This window comes from Somniosus microcephalus, chromosome 4 (assembly GCF_052327205.1).
Source record: "Somniosus microcephalus isolate GS21.2 chromosome 4, FLI_Smic_1.0, whole genome shotgun sequence".
Lineage (NCBI taxonomy): Eukaryota > Metazoa > Chordata > Chondrichthyes > Squaliformes > Somniosidae > Somniosus > Somniosus microcephalus.
Window position 1 is genome coordinate 234,760,986 of NC_140990.1, and position 23,955 is coordinate 234,784,940.

Here is a 23,955-nt window from a genome sequence, read left to right on the forward strand (position 1 = left end):
CGAGGACTGCCCGGGCGGTCCTGTGGATGGCGTCATGACATCATCACGTTTTTCCTGCCATTGGAGGATCATGTGATTAACGGCATGACGTCATCGCGTTTGCCCGCACTCTTAAAGTGTCCGCGCTCTGTACATGCAAACAGTATATACAAAGATACAGGTTCAGGCTGTAGCTAACAGATTGTTAAAGGGAGTTATGTACAGTTGTTCAGAGTCCCTTAGTGGCTCTGCCACAACTGACTTTTAGAAGCCGCAACACTCCGGAGACTAAACAACCTTTGAATGACTGAATTAAACTCTTGAACTATCCCAAACTGACAAGGAAGCAGTGAAACAGCACTAACCTGAGAGCTGCGACTCATTTCTCATGATCCCTTTAAGTAGCGCCCCTGGAACCGGCTACCAACTGCTTCTCGCCTCCGCTCCCTATCGCTGTCAGGGCGAGGCGCTAAGGCAGGGGGCGATACTCAATTTGGCAGATCGGGTGCCCAGTGAGCGTTGCACGCTCGCTGATGTCACGATCTGCCTGGCACTGAAGTCCCCAGTACTAACTTGCTAACTTCGGGGGAGCTGAATTTGACGTGCAGTGCTGGATTCGCCTAGCCACGGCACGACTGCCTCAGCGCCCCTTTAGCACCCCACCAGACGCTAACTGGACGTGCTAAGGTACCGAATTTCTCCCTCAGAATATTTGTTTAAAGACTCTACTATTTCCTTATTCCCCATTATAATTTCTCCCGTCTCAGCCTCCAAGGGACCAATGTTTACTGTTGCTACTCTCTTCCTTTTTACATACTTGTAGAAGCTCTTACAATCTGTTTTTATATTTCTTGCTAGTTTACTCTCATTCTATTTTCTCCCTTTTTATCAATTTTTTGATCATCCTTTGCTGGCTTCTAAACTTTCCCAATCCTAAGGCTTACTGCTATTCTATCTACAGCCCTAGTTATTCGATTCACCAGGACACTGGTTCCAGCCCGGTTTAAGTGGAGCCCGTTCCAACGGAACTGCTCCCTCTTTCCCCAATTAAGGTGCCAGTGCCCCATGAATCGAATCCCCTTCCTCCCACACCACTCTTTGAGCCACACATTTAACTCTCTGATATGTCCCTTTGCCAATTTGCATGTGGTTAAGGTAACAATCGAGAGATTATTACCTCTAAGGTTCTGCCTTTTAATTTGGACCCTAGCTCCTCAAACTCTCTCTTCAGAACCTCATTCCAAGTTCTACCTATGTCATTTGTTCCTAAATTGAACAACTGGACCCTCCCACTCCCAATTCTTCTCCAGACTGCCTCCTGGATCCAAGTGTCCAGGTAGCTCTCCCCCTCCCTGATGCCCCGCAACGTCTGCACCTCGGACTCCAGATCAACAACTCTGAGCTAAAGTTCCTCGAGATGCAGACACTTACTGCAGATATGGTTGTCCAGGATCGCAATGCTCTCCACAAACTCCCACATGTTGCATTATGCAACAATGACAAAACTTGCATTTATATAGCGCCTTTAACGTAGTAAAATTTCCCACGGTGCTTCACAGGATTATTATAGCCTTAACCCTGGCACTGGGCAGGCAACACTGCCTTCGGAACTCTCGGTCATGGCTGCAGAGAACAGTATCTATTCCCATGACTATACTGTCTCCTACCACTACAACATTCCTTTTCACTCCCGCCTCTTGAATGGCCTCCTGTACCACAGTGCCATGGTCAGTTTGCTCATCCACCCTGCAGACTCTGCCCTCATCCAAACAGGCAGCAAGAGCCTCATACCTGTAGGGGGTGGCTGATGGTGCGTGTGCCCAGTCAGTTATGCCCCTGACTGCCTGTGAGCGGTTCGAATCGCTCCCACGCCCCTGGGTTCTAGACACCGGACTTAGGTACAGGCAGCGATACAGAAAACTCAAGTAGACAGGTGGTTTGGTGTAAGAAAACCAAGACTTTATTAAAACAGAAACGAAAACACAGTCTTATGAGAAATTACTGGTAGAAAAATTACAGGCATATAACAATAATTATACTTATACAGGGAATGGGGAACACACGGCACATCGAGGGAAAAACAACTACCTTAACAATCCCCTTATCCTATCCCACCCCTATACCTAACTAGATTAAGCTATGAGGGGCCAGGAATTCATGCTCACCAATCCAAAGCAAAACCTGTTGTTTTGAGGTCTGGTCTCCTGTCCTTTGGGGTACTCCATCGCCACGTGGTCTCAGGGCGCGGTGCTGGAGCTGTTGCTGCGATACACCTTTCTTCTCCTCAGCTACCGTCGTCGTCTCGTCGCGATGGGTTCTCTTCTTCCTTTCCCTCGGCCAGTCGTTGGCGGTAACGTTGCGTCAGCGAGACGGTTGGCAGTCTTCACTGCTTAGATTTCCCTACCCAAGTGTCAAACGCCGGTATATTCATTATGGCGTGGTCACCTGCGTTTAATGCCAGCTCATTCGCAGTGTTTAACTAGCCAACTTAGTCTCACTGTCCATATATTTTCTTCCCCCAAGCGCCAGCTTATAACTAGGCGCTCGGTTGTAATTAATGCGTCTTCTGCTGCCCTTCGCTGCTTTTGTTGGGTCTTTACCTTCTTCTTCGTCTCGCCTTATCTCATCTCGTTTCGTCTGCCCCTTTTTCGTGGCCCGTATGTCCTGTATAACTTTTGACTCGGGTCTCATTCCCCTCTCCGCGTTTGGTATGGATGTCCTTGGTTGCAACTTTATGCGGGAGCGAGAAGAGAACCCGCCACGAGACAAGGGCATAAGCACGAGCGGCAGCAGCCCAAGAGGCCGGAGCCACGAGAGCAGAGCGGGAGTAAGGGGCAAGAAGCAAGAGATTGCTACTGAGGGCCTATTATTATACCCATTCCTTCATCTCCTATCTGCGCGCCAAATCAGGTCAGTCCATTGTTTAACTTTTGGTGGGCTGTGTTAAATGATTAGTAGCTAGTTTTAGATGGCCGTTTATCACACCTGATGGCCCGATGTCCGGGCTGTATTGTCATTAATGCATTTTAATCGACCTGTGCAGCCTTGATGGCTTCCATAAGTTGTTTCTGATTATTTATGCGGACAAACTAATGGCCTTATGCTTAGGCCCAACTGGGTTGATCTGTTCCAATCTGACGAAATGCATATTCAATGTTTGCCTAGCTGTCTGGCCCTTCAAACACAAAAGTCCTTTTCACAGAAATGCATTTTAAGTTTCGATTTCCCAACGCTGCTTGTTCTGTGCTGCAGAGTCCAAGCTTGTAAAATCTTACAGGCTTTTGGTCACGAGGTGCGGACGCCATCTTTTGGGTACCCATTCTTAAATTGTCCATACAGGGTCCCTTTTATTAATAACCTTGGGGAAATGTGGGAATTTTGCAAATCTTACACTCCCCCTGTGATACTAAAACTTGCTTGAAGTATCATCCTTACAAGGTGAGCAAAATTTTCTGACCCTCCATAGTCAACCTTCCCCTGTAATTATCTATCTAACATACCCACAAAACATGCACTTCCCATTCTGCAAAAATGCAGTGTACATAAGTATACATAGAATAACTACAGTCTTTTACACACATCCAAGCATAGAGGGGGTCCAACACCCCTGCACCACTTGGTACACATACATCTTTGTTAACAACGCGTCGCAAGATCTTTATTAAAAACAACAAACACAAAAAAAAAATCTTTAAACAAAAAATACAAGGAAAAAAACTCAAACAGGCGTATCTCCCTCCACCTTCACATAATGTTCCTTCCAGATCCTCTGGTTTCAGAACTCTAACAACTGATCTTTTCCCTTGCACTGGATGCAAACTAGATACAACACTATCCCTAACTGGCAAACCATGAGAATGTGGGAAGCCAGCCTGACCCACGAAGGGACCTCTATGTTATTGAAAATGTCCCACCAGGGTGGAATCACAATATCCAATATCTTAGCCCCTATCTCTACTGTTTTCTGCTCTAGAGTGTAAAAGCGTTTCTGCGAAACTATAACAGCTTTGAGTATTTTGGTAAGGTGTTCAGGGAGAGGGGGAATTTCATAGCCAAAATGCGCTACGTACTTCTGCAAATTGGTAAAATTCTCCTTCACCGTGAGGTGAACAGTGGAGGGTTCAAGAATGGGGACAATTCGCTCCTGGGCCACTTGAACTTCTGCCTCAGGTTTAAAACAGAAACTGCTGTCACTAACCGGACACCAGCTATGCTGTCCATGCTGGTAGTGGGACGCACCTGTTTTGACACAATATGTTCCACCTCCTATATATGCTACCTGCGGGGGAACATGACCTTGTGCCATTGCCTCCATGGTACAATTTATAGGTTTTGCGCCAGCAGCTCTGAACCCACACTGTGGTTTTGAATAGGCATTCACGTGCTGGGGACACAGGATTATGTGTGCTCCCCGGCTCCGGCACCCTGAGAGGTCAGTACCTGTCATAGTGTGCTCCCACTTTATGACGTAAGGTGGGACTGCTGGGAAACGAATGTGTGCACCCCCTTGAATGATTCCAATGTTCTCTACCCTGTATACGGGTGCGGGTCGGGCTGTCCTACCCATGGCCGGCATCCTAACTACTACTCCCATGATCGTGTGGTTGGACCATCCACAATCCACTGGGACTGGGTAGGCTTCGGAAGCTAGCTGGAGTTGGCACGGGCTTAATGCGTTCTCAAATGGATGGAGGGCTGCGAGGTGTTTGTTGTTGATCCAGGAGGGGACTAAACCCTGTTTTAAATCCTCCAGATTATTGCGGCCCTCGCCCAGCAACCATGCCCCATACAGCACGCACACCTCGTTCTGCGCAGCCTGGTCAGAAGCATTGCTGTCCTCCCTTATGAGGGCATTTACCATCTTTGCGTGCTTCTCCAACTCTGCTATGATCTCCTTTAAATGGATCATCATAGCCTGGTCCTCATGCAACTCCGAGCCCACTACTTTGTTCTCATCCATTAATATCTTCCTTAACTGTGTTTTTAAACCGTTTATCTGGGTCTGCAGCTTATGTCATCTAAACTGTTGATGACAGAGGACCCAGTGTTAAACGCAGTAAAAACATAATTCCATACTCCCCTTCTTTGTCTCCCTGCATTACCCAAAAACTCGCTGTATGTAGTGTACAGTTCGGTTTTGTCCACATTGGCAAAATCGATCTCATAAAACTTCCTGAACATGTCCTTCAATAGGGCCTGGTATAGTTGCTCTGTTTCTTTGGGGCACCACTCCAGTAAATGTACCTCGGTGAGATTTAAAATCACGGAGGCTACTGTGTAGTGTATCCCCTAGTACAGCACCTGATCGGTAGGTACTAGTACCAACCAATTCCCTGGTCCCTTGGTGGTGGTGGGGCACCCTTCCCTGGGTAACCTCGCCGCCTGTGCTGTGGGCGGGGGCTTTAGAGGGCGGGTTACAAGCTCAGTGGCATTGATTGGGATCAGGGAGTATGGGACCGCACACACCTTCCGGCTGGCATCCCACTCCATCCCCTCCCCAGCGTCTCGCCACTGCCGGTGGAAAACAATGGATATGCCTGCGGGGCAGACTCTCTCGGACCCCCACATACAGATATAAGTCCCTTGATCCGGCTCCCATCACTTGTCCCAACACACACTTAATCCTCCACGAGTCCCTGTAATCGTCCGGTGGGTGTTGCTCCCCAACCGTACCCACTCGACTGCGGGGTTTCTTATATCTTTGCTCAGTTTCCTGAGCCACCACCACCTATCCAGAGGAATGTGTCCCTTGCACGTTAAACATATACGCTTCCCTACGGTGGCGCTGACCCTTGTGGTAACGACCCGTACCCTGGGGCACAGGAGGGAGGCCTCCCTGTACGTGAATCCAGTCTGGCTGGAGTACTGGGACGAATTGGACCCCAGCCACCCTGGCCACTTTCCCTCATGGACGTAGACGGTGGTCTCCTCTGCATCCCATTCACCGCTTCCGTCGGTCACTATAAGTGCTCTATCTCCCGAGCACCCGTAGATGTGGGAGTCTTCCACATTGCCCCTCTTTCCCAGGCTCAGTCCCATCAGGGCAAGGAGGATTACGATCCCGTTCATCCCGACAGTCTTTCTGTAACAGATACAAAAACATACAGCCAGGTCCCCAAGAGATTCTCTGGCTTGGGTGAAGCATGGTCGGGTCTCGCGACCTCGATTCAAATACACACACTCTTAGCAGATTACTTACTTAATTTAAATTACCCATCACCTTATTTAACTTAAGCTAAAACACCTAAACTTAAGCTAAATACTTAAACTTAACAATATAAACTTACATTACCTAAACTATGTACATCCGCCACCCGCCTCCGAGCGGCCAGGATAATTCCTGGTTGGACTGCGGCACACCGCTTCCCCCGGCGTGGCCGCACCGTCCTGCACTGTTGGTCGCTCGCCGCCCGTGGCGGCTAGCTGAGGACCTCTGTCCTTTGACTTCCCCCTGATTCGGGAGGCTGTCCCTTTAAACTGGGGAGCTGGTGACCAGGGTTTCCTAGGTTGTGGCGTCCGTGGGGACCGTCTAGGGGCTTTGGCGGGTGGGGTTTTCTTGGCCGATGGGCCTTTAACCCGAACCGCTCTCCCCTCCGGTGCGGCCTGTGGGCTAGCCACTGCCGCTGGCCGGGGATCTTTCCCCTTAGGCTTGACCTCTCCCGAACCTGGGCTTGGGGCAGGTAACTCTTCGCAGCCTGTTGCTGTAGGCTGAGAGTCTCCGCCCCCAGGTCCCAGAACTGGGGCCAGGGCGGGGTCTTCGCCCTCAGGTCCCTCCTCCGCTACACCTGGGTTAGGGGCGGGGTCTTCATCCTCAGGTCCCTCCTCGTCTGGAGCCCAGAAGAGTGGGGGAGTGTCCCAATCGATGGGCGGGATGGCCCCTCCCTTTAAGCAAGCCACAGCGCCAGCCTGCGCTGTCTGTGAACTCGCTTCTGCTGCCAGCTGAAGAATTTTATCCTCAGACCTTACCACAACTGGCTGTTTTCCCCTTTCCGGTTGAAACAGTTTACACTGGTTGATATGAAACCATTTGGTACGCCGGGGCATCTTAACGGCGTATACCATGGGGCTGGATTCATCTACAATACTGTAGGGCCCCATGTACAATGGTTCCAAACTTCCTACTCGGGCATAGTTCCTCACCATGACCTGAACTCCTACCTCTGACTTGTGGTGCTTTCGGGGTTCGAGCAGCAATCGGTTGCTCCGATGCTGCCTTCCCATGTTCCCAGCCGCCTGCTCGTGGACCTGTTTAAGGTGCTCGAAGAATTTTCGGGCGAACCTGTCCCGGTTTACCTCCCTGAGCTGACCCTCCGTGAGCACCGGGGCTAGTACATAGGTGGGGGTCCGCATAACCCTGCCAGTCATCAGCTCGTACGGGGAGTACCCCGTGCTTTTCGACTGGCTGGCCCGGATCCCCATCAGAACCAACGGTAGGACCTCGGCCCATTTACGGGGCGAGTCCACCGTTTCCTTCCTCAACCTTTCTTTTAGGGTCCTATTCATTCTTTCCACAATCCCTGATGACTGTGGGTTGTGGGCCACGTGCCATTTCCCCTCGATGCCTAGCAGCATAAGGGTATTCTGCATCACTTGGCCGGTGAAGTGACTCCCTTGGTCAGACTCCACATACTGTGGTAGTCCCAACCGCGAGAACTCTTCCCGGACCAGGATCCTGGCAGTACCCAGAGCTTTGGCTGTTCTGCAGGGGAAGGCCTCTACCCACTTGGTGAACACGTCCACCAGGACTAGGCAGTAATTAAAGCCTCCCTGGGCGGTGGGCAGGGGCCCAATGTAGTTGACTTGTATCGACTGCCATGGTCACTCTACCCTCCTGATGTGTCCCATATGTACCTTCCTTTTTTGGGGGTCGGGGTTATTAGCAGCGCACACAAGACAGCCTGCACAGAACTCGCGGACATCGTCCCTGAGTCCCGGCCACCATCCCGCCTGTTCCACCCGCTGCCAGGTGGTCTCAGGCCCGGGGTGTCCCGCTCCTGGACCCTCATGGACCAGATTAAGGAATTCCCTCCAGTGCTGCTGCGGCACAACCTACTGTTCCCCCCGGAACAGCATGCCCTCTTTTACGTAGAGGGTTGCTGTGCCGTACAGACACTCTACCCTTTTTCCCTCAGTCACTGCACTGAAGACTGCCTTGAGGACGGGGTCTTGGGCTTGGACCATCTTAAGGTCCGGGGCTAACGCTACCCCTGCACTCCCTTGGGTCCTGTCCCTACCTCTGACCGCCGCCATGGGTCTGGACCCAAATGGGTCCCAGAAAGTGCCTGTGCGGGCACCCTCCTTGGCGAGCATGTCAGCCTGCTGGTTGCCTTGGCCGCGGGGTTCTGTGGAGGAATGGGCTTTCACCTTGTGGATGAAAACCTCCCCTTCCTTCCCCACTGCTGCTAGGATCTTTTCCAGCAGGGGTTTTACTGTGAGGGGTCTCCCGTCGGCGGAGGTGTATCCGCGGCGGGACCAGATGGCCAGGTACTCCGTACATGAATTGCACGTGAACATGCTGTCCGAGCAAATTGTGTAGGGGGTGGGGAAGATTTCGGGGTGTGTAATGACGTACACCAGCGCGGACAGTTCAGCCTGCTGGGCGCTCATCGTGCTGGGGAGCTTAATCGCCAGGGCAATGTTCGCCGCTGGGTCATAAACTCCGCACCCCGTGAGACGCTCGCCAGCAGATATCGCGCTGAAACCGTCTACATAGATCTCGCGGCCCGCAGGACGTATCCCGGCCCATAAACCTATGTTCACTTCCCAAACCCCTTCAATGGAACACCGGTGGGCCGTTCCAGGATATACCACGTTGGCTGCGAGCTTTGGCTCACAGAGACCCTTCACTCTAAGATCCATCTGTGAGAGGAGCAAAGTCCAGCGGGCAATGCAGGCACTGCTCACTGTTCCATCCTTGATCCTCCCATCCAGAAGCATCTGGGTGGGTGTGTGATGGGTGAGGAGGGTGATGGGAGAGGTGCCTGTGAAGAACAATGTTCTTTTCACAGCCCAATGTGTGGCCAAGAGATGCCGCTCACAGTTGGAGTAGCTCCTCTCCACATCCGTGAGTATCCGGGAGGAGTAGACCACCGGCCTCAGCCGGCCGTGCCGCTCTTGGCTGTCCCCGCTGGCTGCTACCTCCAGGAAAAACTCTTTCCCCCCATCTATGGCCCCTAGAGCTGGTACGGTCTGCAAGTCCTTTTTGGGCCTGCCGAATGCTGCCTGGCAACCCTCATCCCAAAGCCACTCCACCCCCTTGTGTAGGAGTCGGAGCAGAGGGGCCACTGTGTCTGCATAGTCCTCAATAAAGTTTCTGCTGTACCCGGTTAGCCCTAGAAACGACCTCACACACGTTACTGTGTTGGGGACTGGTAACTCTTGTACCGCTTCTCTCCTAGCCTTATCTATGGCCCTTTCTCCAGCGTGGACGGTCAGGCCCAGGAATTTTACCTCCTGCTGGCCGATCTGTGCCTTCTTTGGGGTTTACCTTAAAACCCTTTTGCCCAAGCAACTCCAGCAGTTCGGCCTGTAGTGGGCCATGCTCCTCTTTCGAATCAGTGAACAGGAGCAGGTCATCCACATATTGGACCAACTGTCTGGGCTGGCTAAAATCCTTTAAACTGTTTGCCATGCACTGATGGAAAATGCTGGGGCTGTTGTGGAAGCCCTGAGGCAAGCAGTTCCACGTGTACTGTTGCCCTTTAAATGTAAAGGCAAACTTGTACTGATCCTCCCTCCTTAAAGGGATGGACCAAAACCCGTTGGAAATATCCAGCACCGTGAAGGTGGTCGCGGATGCTGGAATACTTCCTATCAGGTCGGCAACTGCTGCTACCATGGGTGCACAGGCTGGGATGTTACTATTTAGCACCCGATAGTCCACCGTGGCCCTCCAGGTATTGTCCGGCTTTCTAACCGGCCACAATGGAGAGTTTACGTGGGTGGCTATCGGCCTCAGAACTCCCTGCTGTACTAACGAGGACATGGCTGCTTCCATGTCTGGCTCCGCTTCCCTGGGGAAGTTATACTGTTTCTGTGGTCGGGCCATGGGGCCCCCGTCTACGCTGACCTCAAACCCGCTGACCCTCCCGCAGTCGTGTTTGTGTGTGGCAAATATGGCTAGGTGGGCCTGCACAAATGCCTGGAACTCCTTTGGGGTGTTACTGACCATAAGCTCGAGGTTATAACCCTCTTTGAGCTTCATGGTGCATAGGGTCCCCTTCCCTTCCTTTCCTGGGATCACTACTACCTCTCCGTTCTTTACTTTTTCTGCCCCCCATAGGCAATGATTTCTCAAATCTACTAGGATCCCGTGGCCCACAATAAAGTCGGCCCCCAGGACCCCTCTTCCACCCTCCACTTCCTAATTCATCAGGACACAGGTCCACTTGGAGCGGAGCGGTCCTAACCGAATGGCGAGAGGGATGGAAAACGAGCCAGCCTGTTCTTTGCCTGTGAACCCCAACAGACTGTATGGGACCCCGTTAGATAGAGGCGAGGTGGTGGGGTTAGCTGAGTAGACCACGGTGCATGATGCCCCCGTGTCCAACAGATAGGTCCCCGTCACCTTTTCTACCTCCATCTCCAAAAGGGGTCTTTTCCATTCATCGTACCGGAGAGAACACAGGTAAACAGGCTGCGCTGGCTCTAGTCAGGGCTGTGGGTTGGATGGGGCTGACGGGGTCAGAGCACCGGTAGCGGCTGTAACTCTCCCCTGGCCAGTCAATAAGGACCTCATGGTGTCCAAAAGTGACTCGACCTCTGTGGGAGGGATTCCTGCCCCCGCCCTTTGGGCTGGGGCTGTGGAATTCTTTCCCTTGTTATCTTTCCAAAGGTTTTTGCACTCCTTCCGCCAGTGACCATCCTTCCCGCACCCGTAACAATTCGTCTTTGTGTTGGGGGGTTATTCCCTTCCTGGAGCCACTCTTTCCTACCCGGTCCAGGTTTTACCTCGTGCACCTTCCCCTTAGGTGGGTGTGCATCGGTTCCCCTACCGTTTTTATAGGCTAGAGTCAACTGTCTGATCACTGTAAGTTCGGTGGTCTGGGGATTCTTGGGGTCGAACCAGGCTTCTACCTTGGCCCGGACCTGTGGCAAGCTGTTCACCACCAGGCAACAGAGCCAATGGGCCAGGGGAACCCCCAGTTCGGCGCTCCCGGACAGGCCCTCCGGTACACTGGCCACAACCAGTCCGCGAAAGCCTGCGGGGTTTCCCCTGCGAGCTGGACCGTCTTCTCCACACGGGAGAAAGGACTTCCCTCATTCATCCCCATGGCCTCCAGAACTGGATCTCTGAGCTCCTCATACCTGCTCTGCCCCCTCTTACACTCGTCAGAGAGGGATTGGAGGAGACTACTCTCCAGGGAGAATAGCAGCATCTTGGCTTGCTCAGCGCCATCGCAGTCGTTGACGATGGCTGCCTGCTCTATGTCCCTGAAGTGGATCGAGGGGTCTCCCTTTTTGGACAGCTTAGGGCTATCTGTAGGGGGTGGCAGGTGGCGCGTGTGCCCAGTCAGTTATGCCCCTGACTGCCTGTGAGTGGTTCAAATCGCTCCCACGCCCCTGGGTTCTAGACACCAGACTTAGGTACAGGCGGCGATACAGAAAACTCGAGTAGACAGGTGGTTTGGTGTAAGAAAACCAAGATTTTATTAGAACAGAAACGAAAACACAGTCTTATGAGAAATTACTGGTAGAAAAATTACAGGCTTATAACAATAATTATACTTATACAGGGAATGGGGAACACACGGCACATCGAGGGGAAAAAAACTACTTAAACAATCCCCTATCGTTATCCCACCCCTATACCTAACTAGATTAAGCTATGAGGGGCCAGGAATTCATGCTCACCAATCCAAAGCAAAACCTGTTGTTTTAGCAATTGCGAGTTTTGAGGTCTGGTCTCCTGTCCTTTGGGGTACTCCGTCGCCACGTGGTCTCAGGGCGCGGTGCTGGAGCTGTTGCTGCGACACACTTTTCTTCTCCTCAACTGCCATCGTCGTCTCGTCGCGATGGGTTCTCTTCTTCTCCCTCGGGCGGTCGTCGGCGGTAACGTTGCGTCAGCGAGATGGTTGGCAGTCTTCACTGCTTAGATTTTACTACCCAAGCGTCAAATGCCGGTATATTCATTATGGCGTGGAAACCTGCGTTTAATGCAAGCTCATTCGCAGTGTTTATTCAATTCAATTTTATTTGTCATATATGCAGCAGACGTGTGTACTGCACAATGAAATGTTGATTTTTATGAGTCCTCCCAACATTGGAATAAATATGGCATAACAATGATAAAAATACTAATAGAAATACTAATAGAAAGACAGTAATAATAAATAAAACAACAGTAATAAATAATAATAAATTAATTGTTCATGAGTCTTATGGCCTGGGGGTAGAAGCTGTTTCGAAACCTGTTGGTACGAGACCGTATGCTTCGGTATCTCTTACCGGACGGGAGCAGGGCGAAGATGTTGTGGCTGGGGTGACTCATGTCTTTAATGATTCTCAGGGCCTTCCCCCGGCACCTCTCGGGGTAGATATCCTGCACAGCAGGTAGTTTAATTCCTATAGTGTGTTGTGCAGCTTTCACTACCATCTGTAGAGCCTTGCGGTCTGTGGCGGTGCAGTTGCCATACCAGGTAGTGATGCAGCCAGATAGGATACTCTCGATGGTGCACCGGTAGAAGTTGGTGAGAATCTGGGGGGCCATTCCAAATTTCTTCAGTCTCCTGAGGAAGAACAGGCGTTGGCATGCCTTCTTGGTTACAACGTCGATGTGATGGGACCACGTTAAGTCCTCCGTAATGAATACACCCAGGAATTTGAAGCTGCTGACCCTCTCCACCTCAGCCCCTTCGATGTAGATTGGGGTGTGTCCCTCCCCCTGCCGCTTCCTGTAATCCACGATCATCTCCTTTGTTTTGCTGATGTTGAGGGAGAGGTTGTTGTACTTGCATCATTCTCCTAGGGCTCTTACCTCCTCCCTGTAGCCTGTCTCGTCACCATCTGTGATCAGGCCTACAACGGTAGTGTCATCAGCAAACTTGATGATGGAGTTGAAGTTGTGCGTGGCCACGCAGTCGTGAGTAAACAGGGAGTACAGAAGGGGGCTGAGCACACAACCCTGGGGAGCTCCCGTGTTCAGGATCAGTGTGGAGGAGGTGTTTCTGCCTATTTTCACCACCTGGGGTTTCCCGTCAGGAAGTCCAGGATCCAGTTGCATAGGGAGGTGTTAAGTCCTAGCTCACTGAGCTTGTTGACAAGCTTGGAGGGGATAATGTTATTGGATGCTGAACTATAATCAATGAACAACATTCTCACATAGGTGTTCCTCTTATCCAGGTGTGATAAGGCAGTGTGCAGTACAGTGGCGATGGCATCATCCCTAGATCTGTTTGGGCGGTAGGCAAATTGGAGTGGGTCCAGTGTGTCAGGTAGTAATGAGTTGATGTGGGTTTTGACCAGCCTCTCAAAGCACTTCATGATGACAGAAGTGAGTGCTATGGGGCGGTAGTCGTTTAAACAGGTTACTTTTGTTTTTTTGGGGACTGGAATAACCGATGTCATCTTGAAGCGGGTGGGGAGTACAGACTGGTACAGTGAACGGTTGAATATATCCGTAAACACGGCTGCCAGCTGGTCAGCGCATGCTCTAAGGACACGCCCAGGGATTCCATCTGGACCGGGTGCTTTGTGGGTGTTCACTCTCTTAAAGGTCTTGCTCACGTCAGCCACGGAGATTGAGAAGACCCGGTCGTCCTGAGCTGTGGGCGCCCTTGTAACAGGCCAGTTGTTGTTGGCCTCAACCCGGGCATAAAAAGTGTTAAGCTCATCCGGAAGAGAGGCATTGCTGGGCATGACACAGTTGGGTTTCCCTTTGTAGTCTGTAATAGATTGTAGTCCACTCCACATCCTTCGCGAATCTGAGCTATGATAGTGTGACTCCACTTTGTCCGTGTATTGTCTTTTTGCATTTTTGATGGTTTTTCTGAGGTCGTACCTTGATTTCTTGTACTCATCCATGTCCCCAGAGTTGAATGCGATGGACCGTGCTTTTAGCATAGCACGGATATTTCCATTTACCCATGGTTTCTGGTTGGGAAATGTTCGTACAACAATCCTCGGAACAACGTCGTCTATGCACTTGTTTATGAAACTAATGACTGAATCTGTATATGTGTTGATGTCATTGTTCGAGGCATTCTGAAACATATCCCAGTCAGTGGAATCAAAATAGTCTTGTAACATAGCGTCTGATTGATCCGACCAGCGTTGTAGAGATCTCATCACAGGCTTTTCCTGTTTCAGTTTCTGCCTATAGGTGGGTAGCAGCAGGATGGAGTCGTGATCTGATTTGCCAAAGGGAGGGCGGGGGAGGGCCTTGTATCCATCCCGGAATGGAGTGTAAACGTGATCTAGTGTGTTCTTGGCTCGCGTTGGGCAGGTGATATGCTGATGGTATTTAGGCAGTACTTTCTTCAGATTGGCTTTGTTGAAATCGCCAGCCACGATGAATGCAGCCTCTGGATGGGAAGTTTCAAGCCTGCTAATGATCCCATACAGCTCGTTTAGTGCCCTATTTGCGTCGGCCTGTGGTGGAATATACACCGCTGTAATGATCACGGAGGAGAACTCTCTCGGGAGGTAGAAGGGTTGGCATTTGATCATCAGGTGTTCAAGATCGGGTGAACGAGAAGATGTAAGTAGTTCCACGTCGGAACACCAAGAATTGTTGATCATAAATCATAGTTTAACTAGCCAACTTAGTCTCACTGTCCATATATTTTCTTCCCCCAAGCACCAGCTTATAACTAGGTGCTCAGTCTTAATTAATGCGTCTTCTGCTGCTCTTCTCTGCTCTTGTTGGGTCTTTACCTTTTTCTTCGTCTCGCCTCGTCTCGCCTCGTCTCGTCTGCCCCTTTTTCGTGGCCCGTGTGTCCTGTATAACTTTGGACTCGTGTGTCGTTCCCCTCTCCGCGCTTGGTATGGATGTCCTTGGTTGCAATTTAATGCGGGAGCGAGAAGAGAACCCGCCATGAGGCCAGGGCACGAGCACGAGTGGCAGCAGCCCAAGAGGCCAGAGCCACGAGAGCAGAGCAGGAGTAAGGGGCAAGAAGCGAGAGATTGCTACTGAGGGCCTATAATTATACCCATTCCTTCATCTCCTATCTGCGTGCCAAATCAGGTCAGTTCATTGTTTAACTTTTGGCAAGCTGTGTTAAATGATTGTACCAATCTAAACTAACTAGTTTTAGATGGCCGTTTATCTCACCTGATGGCCCAATGTCTGGGCTGTATTGTCATTAATGCATTTTAATCGGCCTGTGCAGCCTTGATGGCTTCCATAAGCTGTTTCTGATGATTTATGCGGACAAACTAATGGCCTTATGCTTAGGCCCAACTGGGTTGATCTGTTCCAATCTGACGAAATGCATATTCAATGTTCGCCTTGCTGTCTGGCCCTTCAAACACAAAAGTCCTTTTCAAAGAAATGCATTTTAAGTTTCGATTTCCCAAAGCTGCTTGTTCTGTGCTGCAGAGTCCAAGCTTGTAAAATCTTACAGGCTTTTGGTCACGAGGTGCGGACACCATCTTTTGGGTACCCTTCCTTAAATTGTCCATACAGGGTCCCTTTTATTAATAACCTTGGGGAAATGTGGGAGTTTTGCGAATCTTACATACCTTTTGGATAAGGGCTCCAGCACTGCACCTGGGGTCCCTTATCTGCCTGAGTCGCAGTCACACCCTCCTCTCCCTGACCACTAACCAGACATGGACCAGTACCTAACCTAAGGGGTGTGACTGCCTCCTGGATCAAAGTGTCCAGGTAGCTCTCCCCCGCCCTGATGCCCCGCAACGTCTGCACCTCGGACTCCAGCTCAACAACTCTGAGCTAAAGTTCCTCGAGATGCACACACTTACTGCAGATATGGTTGTCCAGGATCGCAATGCTCTTCACAACCTTCCACATGTTGTGACAACAACTTGCATTTATATAGTGCCTTTAACGTAGTAAAATTTCCCAAGGCGCTTCACAGGATTATTATATACAATTTGACACCGAGCCACATTAGGAGAAATTAGGGTAGGTGACCAAAAGCTTGGTGAAAGAGGTAGGTTTTAAGGCGCGTCTTAAAGGAGGAGAGAGAGGTAGAGAGGCGGAGAGGTTTAGAAACACAGAAACACAGAAGATAGGAGCAGGAGTAGGCCATTCAGCGCCTCCAGCCTGCTCCGCCATTCAATGAGATCATGGCTGATCATCCAAATTCAGTACCCTGTTCCTGCCTTCTCTCCATAGCCCTTGATCCCTTTAGCCGTAAGAAATATATCTAACTCCTTCTTGAATATATTTAATGAATTGGCCTCTATGGCCTTCTGTGGTAGAGAATTCCACAGGTTCACCACTCTGGGTGAAGAAATTCCTCCTCATCTCTGCCCTAAATGGTTTACCCCTTATCCTTAGACTGTGACCCCTGGTTCTGGACTCCCCCGCCATCGGGAACATCCTTCCTGCATCTAGTCTGTCTAGTCCTGTTAGAATTTTATAAGTTTCAATGAGATCCCCTCTCATTCTTCTAAACTCCAGCGAGTATAAGCTCAATCGACCCAATCTCTCCTCATACGTCATTCCTGCCATCCCAGGTATCAGTCTGGTGAATCTTCGCTGCACTCCCTCCATGGCAAGAACAATCTTCCTCAGATAAGGCGAACAAAACTGCACACAATACTCAAGATGTGGTCTCACCAAGGCCCTGTACAACTGCAGCAAGACATCCTTGTTCCTGTACTCAAACCCTCTCGCTACGAAGGCCAACATACCATTTGCCGCCTTAACCGCTTGCTGCACCTGCATGCTTACCTTCAGCGACTGGTGCACAAGGACACCCAGGTCTCGTTGCACTTCCCCTTCTCCCAATCTATTGCCATTCAGATAATAATCTGCCTTCCTGTTTTTGACACCAAAGAGGATAACCTCGCATTTATCCACGTTATATTGCATCTGCCATGCTTCTGCCCAATCACCCAACCTGTCCAAATCATACTGGAGTTTCTCCGCATCCTCCTCACAGCACACACGCCCACCCAGCTTTGTGTTGTCTGCAAACTTGGAGATATTACATTTAGTTCCCTCATCTAGATCATTAATATTGTAAGATTTGCAAAATTTCTACATTTCCCTGAAGGTTGTTATTAATAAACGGGACCCTGCGTGGACATTTTAAATCAAAAGGGGCACCCAAGATGGCGTCCGTGCCTCATGGCAGAAAGCCTGTGAGATTTTAAAACTGGACTCTGCAATGCAAACAGCTTGTGGATCGAAACCAAAGCTGCAGTTTCTGTGAAGAGAGACATTGTATTTTGAAACCAGACAGGACTTTGAATTATGTATTAGACCGAATTGGAGACAAATCTAAATTCAGTTAGGCCTATAGTTAAGGCCATCAAGCAGTTTACATATATAATCGGAAACAGGTTAAGAAAGCCATCGAGGCTGGACAGGCCAATCAAGGAACATTCATAACAAAACAAGTCAATTATCGGGCCGGTTGATGCAATTACCGGCCATCTAAAAAACAGTTAGTATAGATTGCTATCATCATTTAAAATAGCCCAGCAAGATTAAGACAAAGAACTAACCTGATTTGGCGTGCAGATAAGGGTTTTCGAAAAGAGTATAATTGAAGGCCCCGGGTAGCAATCTCGCTCTTCTCTCTCTGCTCTGCTCGGCTCTTCGGCCCCTCGCCCTTGTGGCTGTCGCTCTTTCCCCGTCCCGTGCTTACCCCCTGGCCTTTGCCCGTGCCTTTTGCCACTCCATCTGGAAATCGCCCAGGCACTGCATCGGGCGGACACGGACAATTCAGGCCAGGCGAGGTGGGACGCGACGAGGGGAGGAGGGAAGACCAACTGAGGAAGACCAACTGAGGAAGACTGACTGAGGAGACGAATTGAGGAGATGAACTGAGGGTAGGTTTCAAATCATCGGGCCTTCAGTCTCAGCCAACCTGCGACTATCTTCCTATAAACTCAAACTGTCGGCCGAAGAAGAGGAATCATTCCTGCAAGGTAAAGTACCCAAACAGAGACTTTAACTTTGGGGTACTCGAACCTGGACAATGCCCTTGCAGCGCCTGGAGACCACGTGATGACGGCAGGCTCCAGAGAGCACCAAGAGCGAACCCCGAACCCCACCGCTGTTTTGAGTCCAACAAACCCTTTTGATTGGTGAGCATAAATTCTGGCCCCTCATAGCTTAATCTAGTTAGGTATAGGGGCTGGGATAAGGATAAGGGGATTGTTAAGATAGTTGTTTTCCCTCGCTGTGCCGTGTGTTCCCCATTCCCTGTATAAGTATAGTTATTTGTATTTGCCTGTAATTTTATATACTGGTAACTTCTCTTAAGACTGTATTAATTTTTCCTGTTTAATAAAATCCTGAGTTTTGCTTACATCCAAACCACCTGTCTACTCGAGTCTTTTCTGTATCACTACCTGTACCTAAGTCTGGTGTTGAGAATCTCAGGGGCGTGGGAGCGATTCGAACTGCTCACGGGTAGTCAGAGGCATAACTGACTGGGCTCACGCGCCACCCCTTACAATATATATTGTGAATAGCTGGGGTCCAAGGACCGATCCCTGCGGTACCCCACTAGTCACTGCCTGCCACTCGGGAAAAGACCCGTTGATTCCAACTCTTTGCCTTCTGTCTGCCAACCAGTTCTCTATCCAAGTCAATACCTTGCCCCCAATCCCATGTGCCTTAACTTTACATGCTAATCTCTTATGCGGGACCTTATCGAACGCTTTTTGAAAGTCCAAATACACCACATCCACTCGTTCTCCCTTATCTATTTTACCAGTTACATCCTGAAAAAATTCCAGTAGATTAGTCAAGCACGATTTACCCTTTGTAGGCAGGGAGTACAGCGTGCTAACCGTAGAGCTGTGCCAAACGATTGAGGACTTTACGCCATGCTTAATAACACTGACGGGGTTTCTGCTGCTCCTCCAGTGAATTTACCGCAGCAGAGCGGGGGCAGCTGGTACACTGTGTACACTGGTACATTGTTATTTTGCATGATTGAAAAGAATTTTGAAGTCATCTGTCCTAACGGTGACTGATATGAAGCAGTTCTGTGACTTGACTATACTAATGTTCCTGGTCCTCTAACGCCTCCAATTTAAGATTCAGATCCTTGTCTTTAAATATCATTGTCTTATCTCTCTGTATCTCTGTAAATTGCTCCAGCCCTAAAATTCTTCCAGAGCTCTTGATTCTTCCAACTCTGGCCTCTTGTGAATTTCTCACCATTGATGTTTGTGCCTTCAACCTTCTAGTTCCAATGCTCTGGAATTTCCAACCTGAATGCTTCTGCCTCTCCCGTTCTTTCACCTCCTTTAAGACTCTCCTTAAAACCTATCTCTTTGACTAAGCTTTTGCTTATCCCTCCTAATATATCCATCTTTTGCTCTGCATCCAATTTGTCTTATTGTGCCTCTGTAAAGTGCCATGAGACGTTTTTCTACATTAAAGGCACTACATAAATGCAAGTTGTTGTTGAGAGCAGGGAGGGAGGGAAAAATCGTGCGGAGAGAGTTCGTGGTCAGGAGGGGAGCGATCTCGGTCGGGAGCAGATTGTGGTGGGGGGGGAGAGATTGTGAGGCTTGGGATAGAGCGTGGAGGTGGGGAAGAGATTGCCGAGGTAGGGGTAGATCGGGGGAATTGGCATTTGTGAGGAGGGAAGCGGGTAAGTGTGTTGGGCCTGGAGGAAACACTCCTGCTCCTCCTGGCCCACAAGCAGTGCTGTAAAGATACTTACGACCTGGATCTGGCCCTTCTCGCCTCTTTTTACCTGCCAGGATTCCTGAGGCCCGGAAAACCCGGCCGAAATGGGTTAAAAATAAAAAGCATGTAAAATGGAGGCACGCACCCTCCTTGAAAGCTTTCACCAACTGACCTGCCTCCTGAAAGCGGATTGATCGCCCACCCCCCATCCCGCCTGGGTTAAAACTGGAAGTGGGTGGGTTGGGCTCGGGTTTGAAATTTTTCAAATTTTAATTCCTCACTTGACCCAAACCCACCCATTCTTTGGGGTTAACATTACCCTCTATGAATTTGACAGACTGCTATTTTATGAATGAAGCTGCCAGTTATGTAATTACAATAAGCCGTTGGCAGCTGCTGGACAGTTATGAAAATGAACAAATGGACAAAGGTCCTCTGAAGGGGTTGAGTCAAACAAACTGAGACATTTATGGAAAGGGAGGTAGATTTTCACTGGCTCCCGCAGTACATAAGGAGACAAGGGAGAGAACTGTGTAAATAATTGTTTGTAGAGATACAAGGTAAGATTTAGCTTTGCGCACTTTTATTATTTTATCCTTTGAGAAGATAGATAGGATTTTCACTGTAAATACATATATGTGTGTATGAATTGTGTGTGTTACAGATGCATGAACACAAGTTTTAGCTAGATGACATGGTTAGGGAGTTGGGACTCTCCTCGGAGACTGAGCTTAGATACAAGACCTGAAACATCTACAACAAAGAAGGATACAGAAAGATCTAAAAACAATAACAGCAACAACGTATATTTATAAATTGCCTTTAACATAATAAAACGTCCCAAGATGCTTCACAGGAGTGTAATAAAAAAAAATTGACACCGAGCCACATGAGAGGATGTTAGGTAAGATGACCAAAATCTTGGTCGAAGAGGTAGGTTTTAAAGAGTGTCTTTAAGGAGGAAAGAGAAGTGGCAAGGTGGAAAGATTTAGGAAGGGTATTCCAGAGCTTAGGGGCTAGGCAGCTGAAGGCACGACCACCAATGGTGGAGCATTTAAAATCAGGGATGTTCAAAAGGCCAGAATATGTGGAACGTAGAGGTCTGGGGGGATTATAGGGCTGGAGGAGATTACAGAGTTAAGGAGGGGCGAGGCCATGGAGGGATTTGAAAACAAGGGTGAGAATTTTAAAATCGAGGCGTTGCTTAACCGGGAGCCAATATAGGTTAGCAAACACAGGGGAGATGGGTGAGCGGGGCATGGTGCGAGTTAGCAGACGGGCGGCAGAGCTTTGGATGACCTCAAATTTACGACGGGTGGAACTCGGGAGGCCAGTCAGGAGCGCATTAGAATAGTCAAGTCTAGAGGTGATAAAGGTGTGGGCGAGGGTTTCAGCAGCAGATCAGTTGATGTAAGGGCAAAGACAGGTGATATTATGAAGTTGGAAATGGGCAGTCTTTGTGATAGAACGGATATGAGATCGGAAGCTCAATTTATGATCAAATATGACACCAAGGTTGCAAACAGACTCGGTCAGCCTTAGCCCTACAACTTGGGGCGCTACAACTGAAGATAGCGGCGCTACGTGCAACAGCGCCACGCTATTCGGCATGTAGCAGCGCATCATTGCAGGCCTCCCTCCCCTGATTAAAGGAGAGGGACCTAGCGCCGCGTGCACCGGGACCCTGCTGGGCCACCGGGGAGCTCTACTCTACTCTTGACACATTCATCTGATCTCAATTTTCTCTTTAAAGGAGGTTGGAAACAGCCTAGAGTTTACAATTATGTTTGGGATTACTGTATAAAAATGTCTTAATGCCAACAACTTGAATTAAACTTTAAGGGGGAAAATTTGGGTTGATTTGTGCCTCTCGCCGGGCGCCAACGGGACGCAAATCTCCTAGCGCCCGGGCGCGGCACTGCTAACGCCTCCCGTGAAATTCAGCGGGTTAGCGGTGGCGGTAGCCTGTAGCGCCCCGCGACGCTGCGGCACCGGCGATGACGTCATCGCCGTGCACAGTGCCCCGCTTGGCCCCAGCCACAAACTTCCCTTGTGCCCCCTGACCTATCGCCGGATGATATGTCTGACAGGGTCAGGGGGCATTTTGCAGCTGTGGTGGTGGTAGTAAAAAAAAATGGCCGCCTGACACCTGCCCCCTTCCCCTTTTTTTCTCGGGGTGTCGGCTGCGATCGCTCAGCCCGGCACTCCTCTTGAGTGCCGGGAAAGCAGCCCGGCACTCAAGAGGAGTGCCGGGCTGAGCGATCGCAGCCGACACCCCGAGAAAAAAAGGGGAAGGGGGCAGGTGTCAGGCGGCCATTTTTATTTACTACCACCACCACAGCTGCAAAATGCCCCCTGACCCTGTCAGACATATCGTCCGGTGATAGGTCAGGGGCACAAGGGAAGTTTGCGGCTGGGGCCAAGCAGGGCACTGTGCACGGCGATGACGTAATCGCCGGTGCCGCAGCGTCGCGGGGCGCTACAGGCTACCGCCACCGCTAACCCACTGAATTTCACGGGAGGCGTTAGCGGTGCCGCGCCCGGGCGCTAGGAGATTTGTGTCCCGTTGGCGCCCAGCGAGAGGCACAAATCAACCCAAATTTTCCCCCTTAAAGTTTAATTCAAGTTGTTGGCATGAAGACATTTTTATACAATAATCCCAAACATAATAGTAAACTCTAGGCTGTTTCCAACCTCCTTTAAAGAGAAAATTGAGATCAGATGAATGTGTCATGAGTAGAGTATAAGAGATTAGCTGGCAGGTGTGACAATATTCCTGGCATCTGAAATTGCCTACACATTTCTTGAATTGAATTCCTTACCATTGCAGAAAATGATTTAATTTGGTGAAGGTTCACTCAATGCTGCATATCTTCAATACGGAGGATCCATGACCCATGGAAAACTAATAATATGGTTGTCTTTGCTCTTTCTGATGCCGCGTTTAGAGAAACATAAAATAATATACTTTCTTTGCCAATGTAATGACCTGCCTAGCAAACTGATTGATGGCAGTCTATCTGTGCTGTTGAAACAAAGCTTTAATAAAGTCAATAATTGACACTGGTTTTGAAGGTAGGAGAAGATACGTCCAATATATATAAGGCCTTTGCAACCCCTAGTTACAGTTTTAAATAGATTTTAACTGTGGCAGATATTTCTGTGGATAGAACAAGTTTAGGGAAATTAAGTAAAGCACAAATGTATTTCTGTAACAAATCTGTTCAATAAAACAATATCCACACAATGCCACTGGTGAAGTAGCGCACACCACTTTTCCTGCCCTTGAGACAGAGTCAAAATCTGAAATGTTGTCTCTTATACTCAGTAATATAAACACAATTATGCATTGCTTGCTGAAGCAGATTTGCTGATATATGTGTTCGACAATGGCAAACCCACTGACAACCTAGCACAAGTCTTTCTCCAAGTTTTGCTCTGCTCCCAGTAACCACCATGGCTTTTTTTTGGTGAGATTTCTATCCTTGCTACAGTTATATCTGTATATACCCTGTTGTTAGACCACTTTGTAGGAATTGACAAATTCCTAACTAATAACTGAGGTCGACTCAGGAGATCAATCAAACAGGCCTTTAATGTAAGACTAAACGAGTTCAAACAGTTTGATGAGATCGATACAGGAGAGCCACGAAAACAGGTCTTAACAAGATGGAGATTCCACGAGGACTGCTTGGGCAGTCACGTAGTTTGCGACATGACGTCATCGCGTTTTCCCACGTTTTCCCGCTCTCTTAAAGGGGCCACGCCTCGTGCATACAAACACTATATACAAAACAAAGTAATGTCTAACACCATGGTACAGGCTTAGGCTGGTGTTAGAACATCATTAAAGGGAATTATGTACAGTTGCCCAGAGTCATTCAGTGGCTCCACCACATGCGCCCCCCCAGAATTCACTTTAACGGACAAAGTCAAACGGTGAGGGGGTCTGATGAGCCTGTCGGAACGACTCCTGTACTCCTGAGGTGGAGGCTCCTGGGTGGCTGGCAGTCTGGCGGGCAGTTGCGCTTGGTCTGCCGTAACGACGATGGGTGGCCGACCCCGTCTCGGCGGTTGTGCTGTCTCGACGGGGCGGTCGAGGTCCAGATGTGCCGGCTTTAATCGATCGACTGAAATGTGGTCCGGTTTACCACCGACATCTACCTTGAAGGCTTTGTCCCCTGCCTCCAACA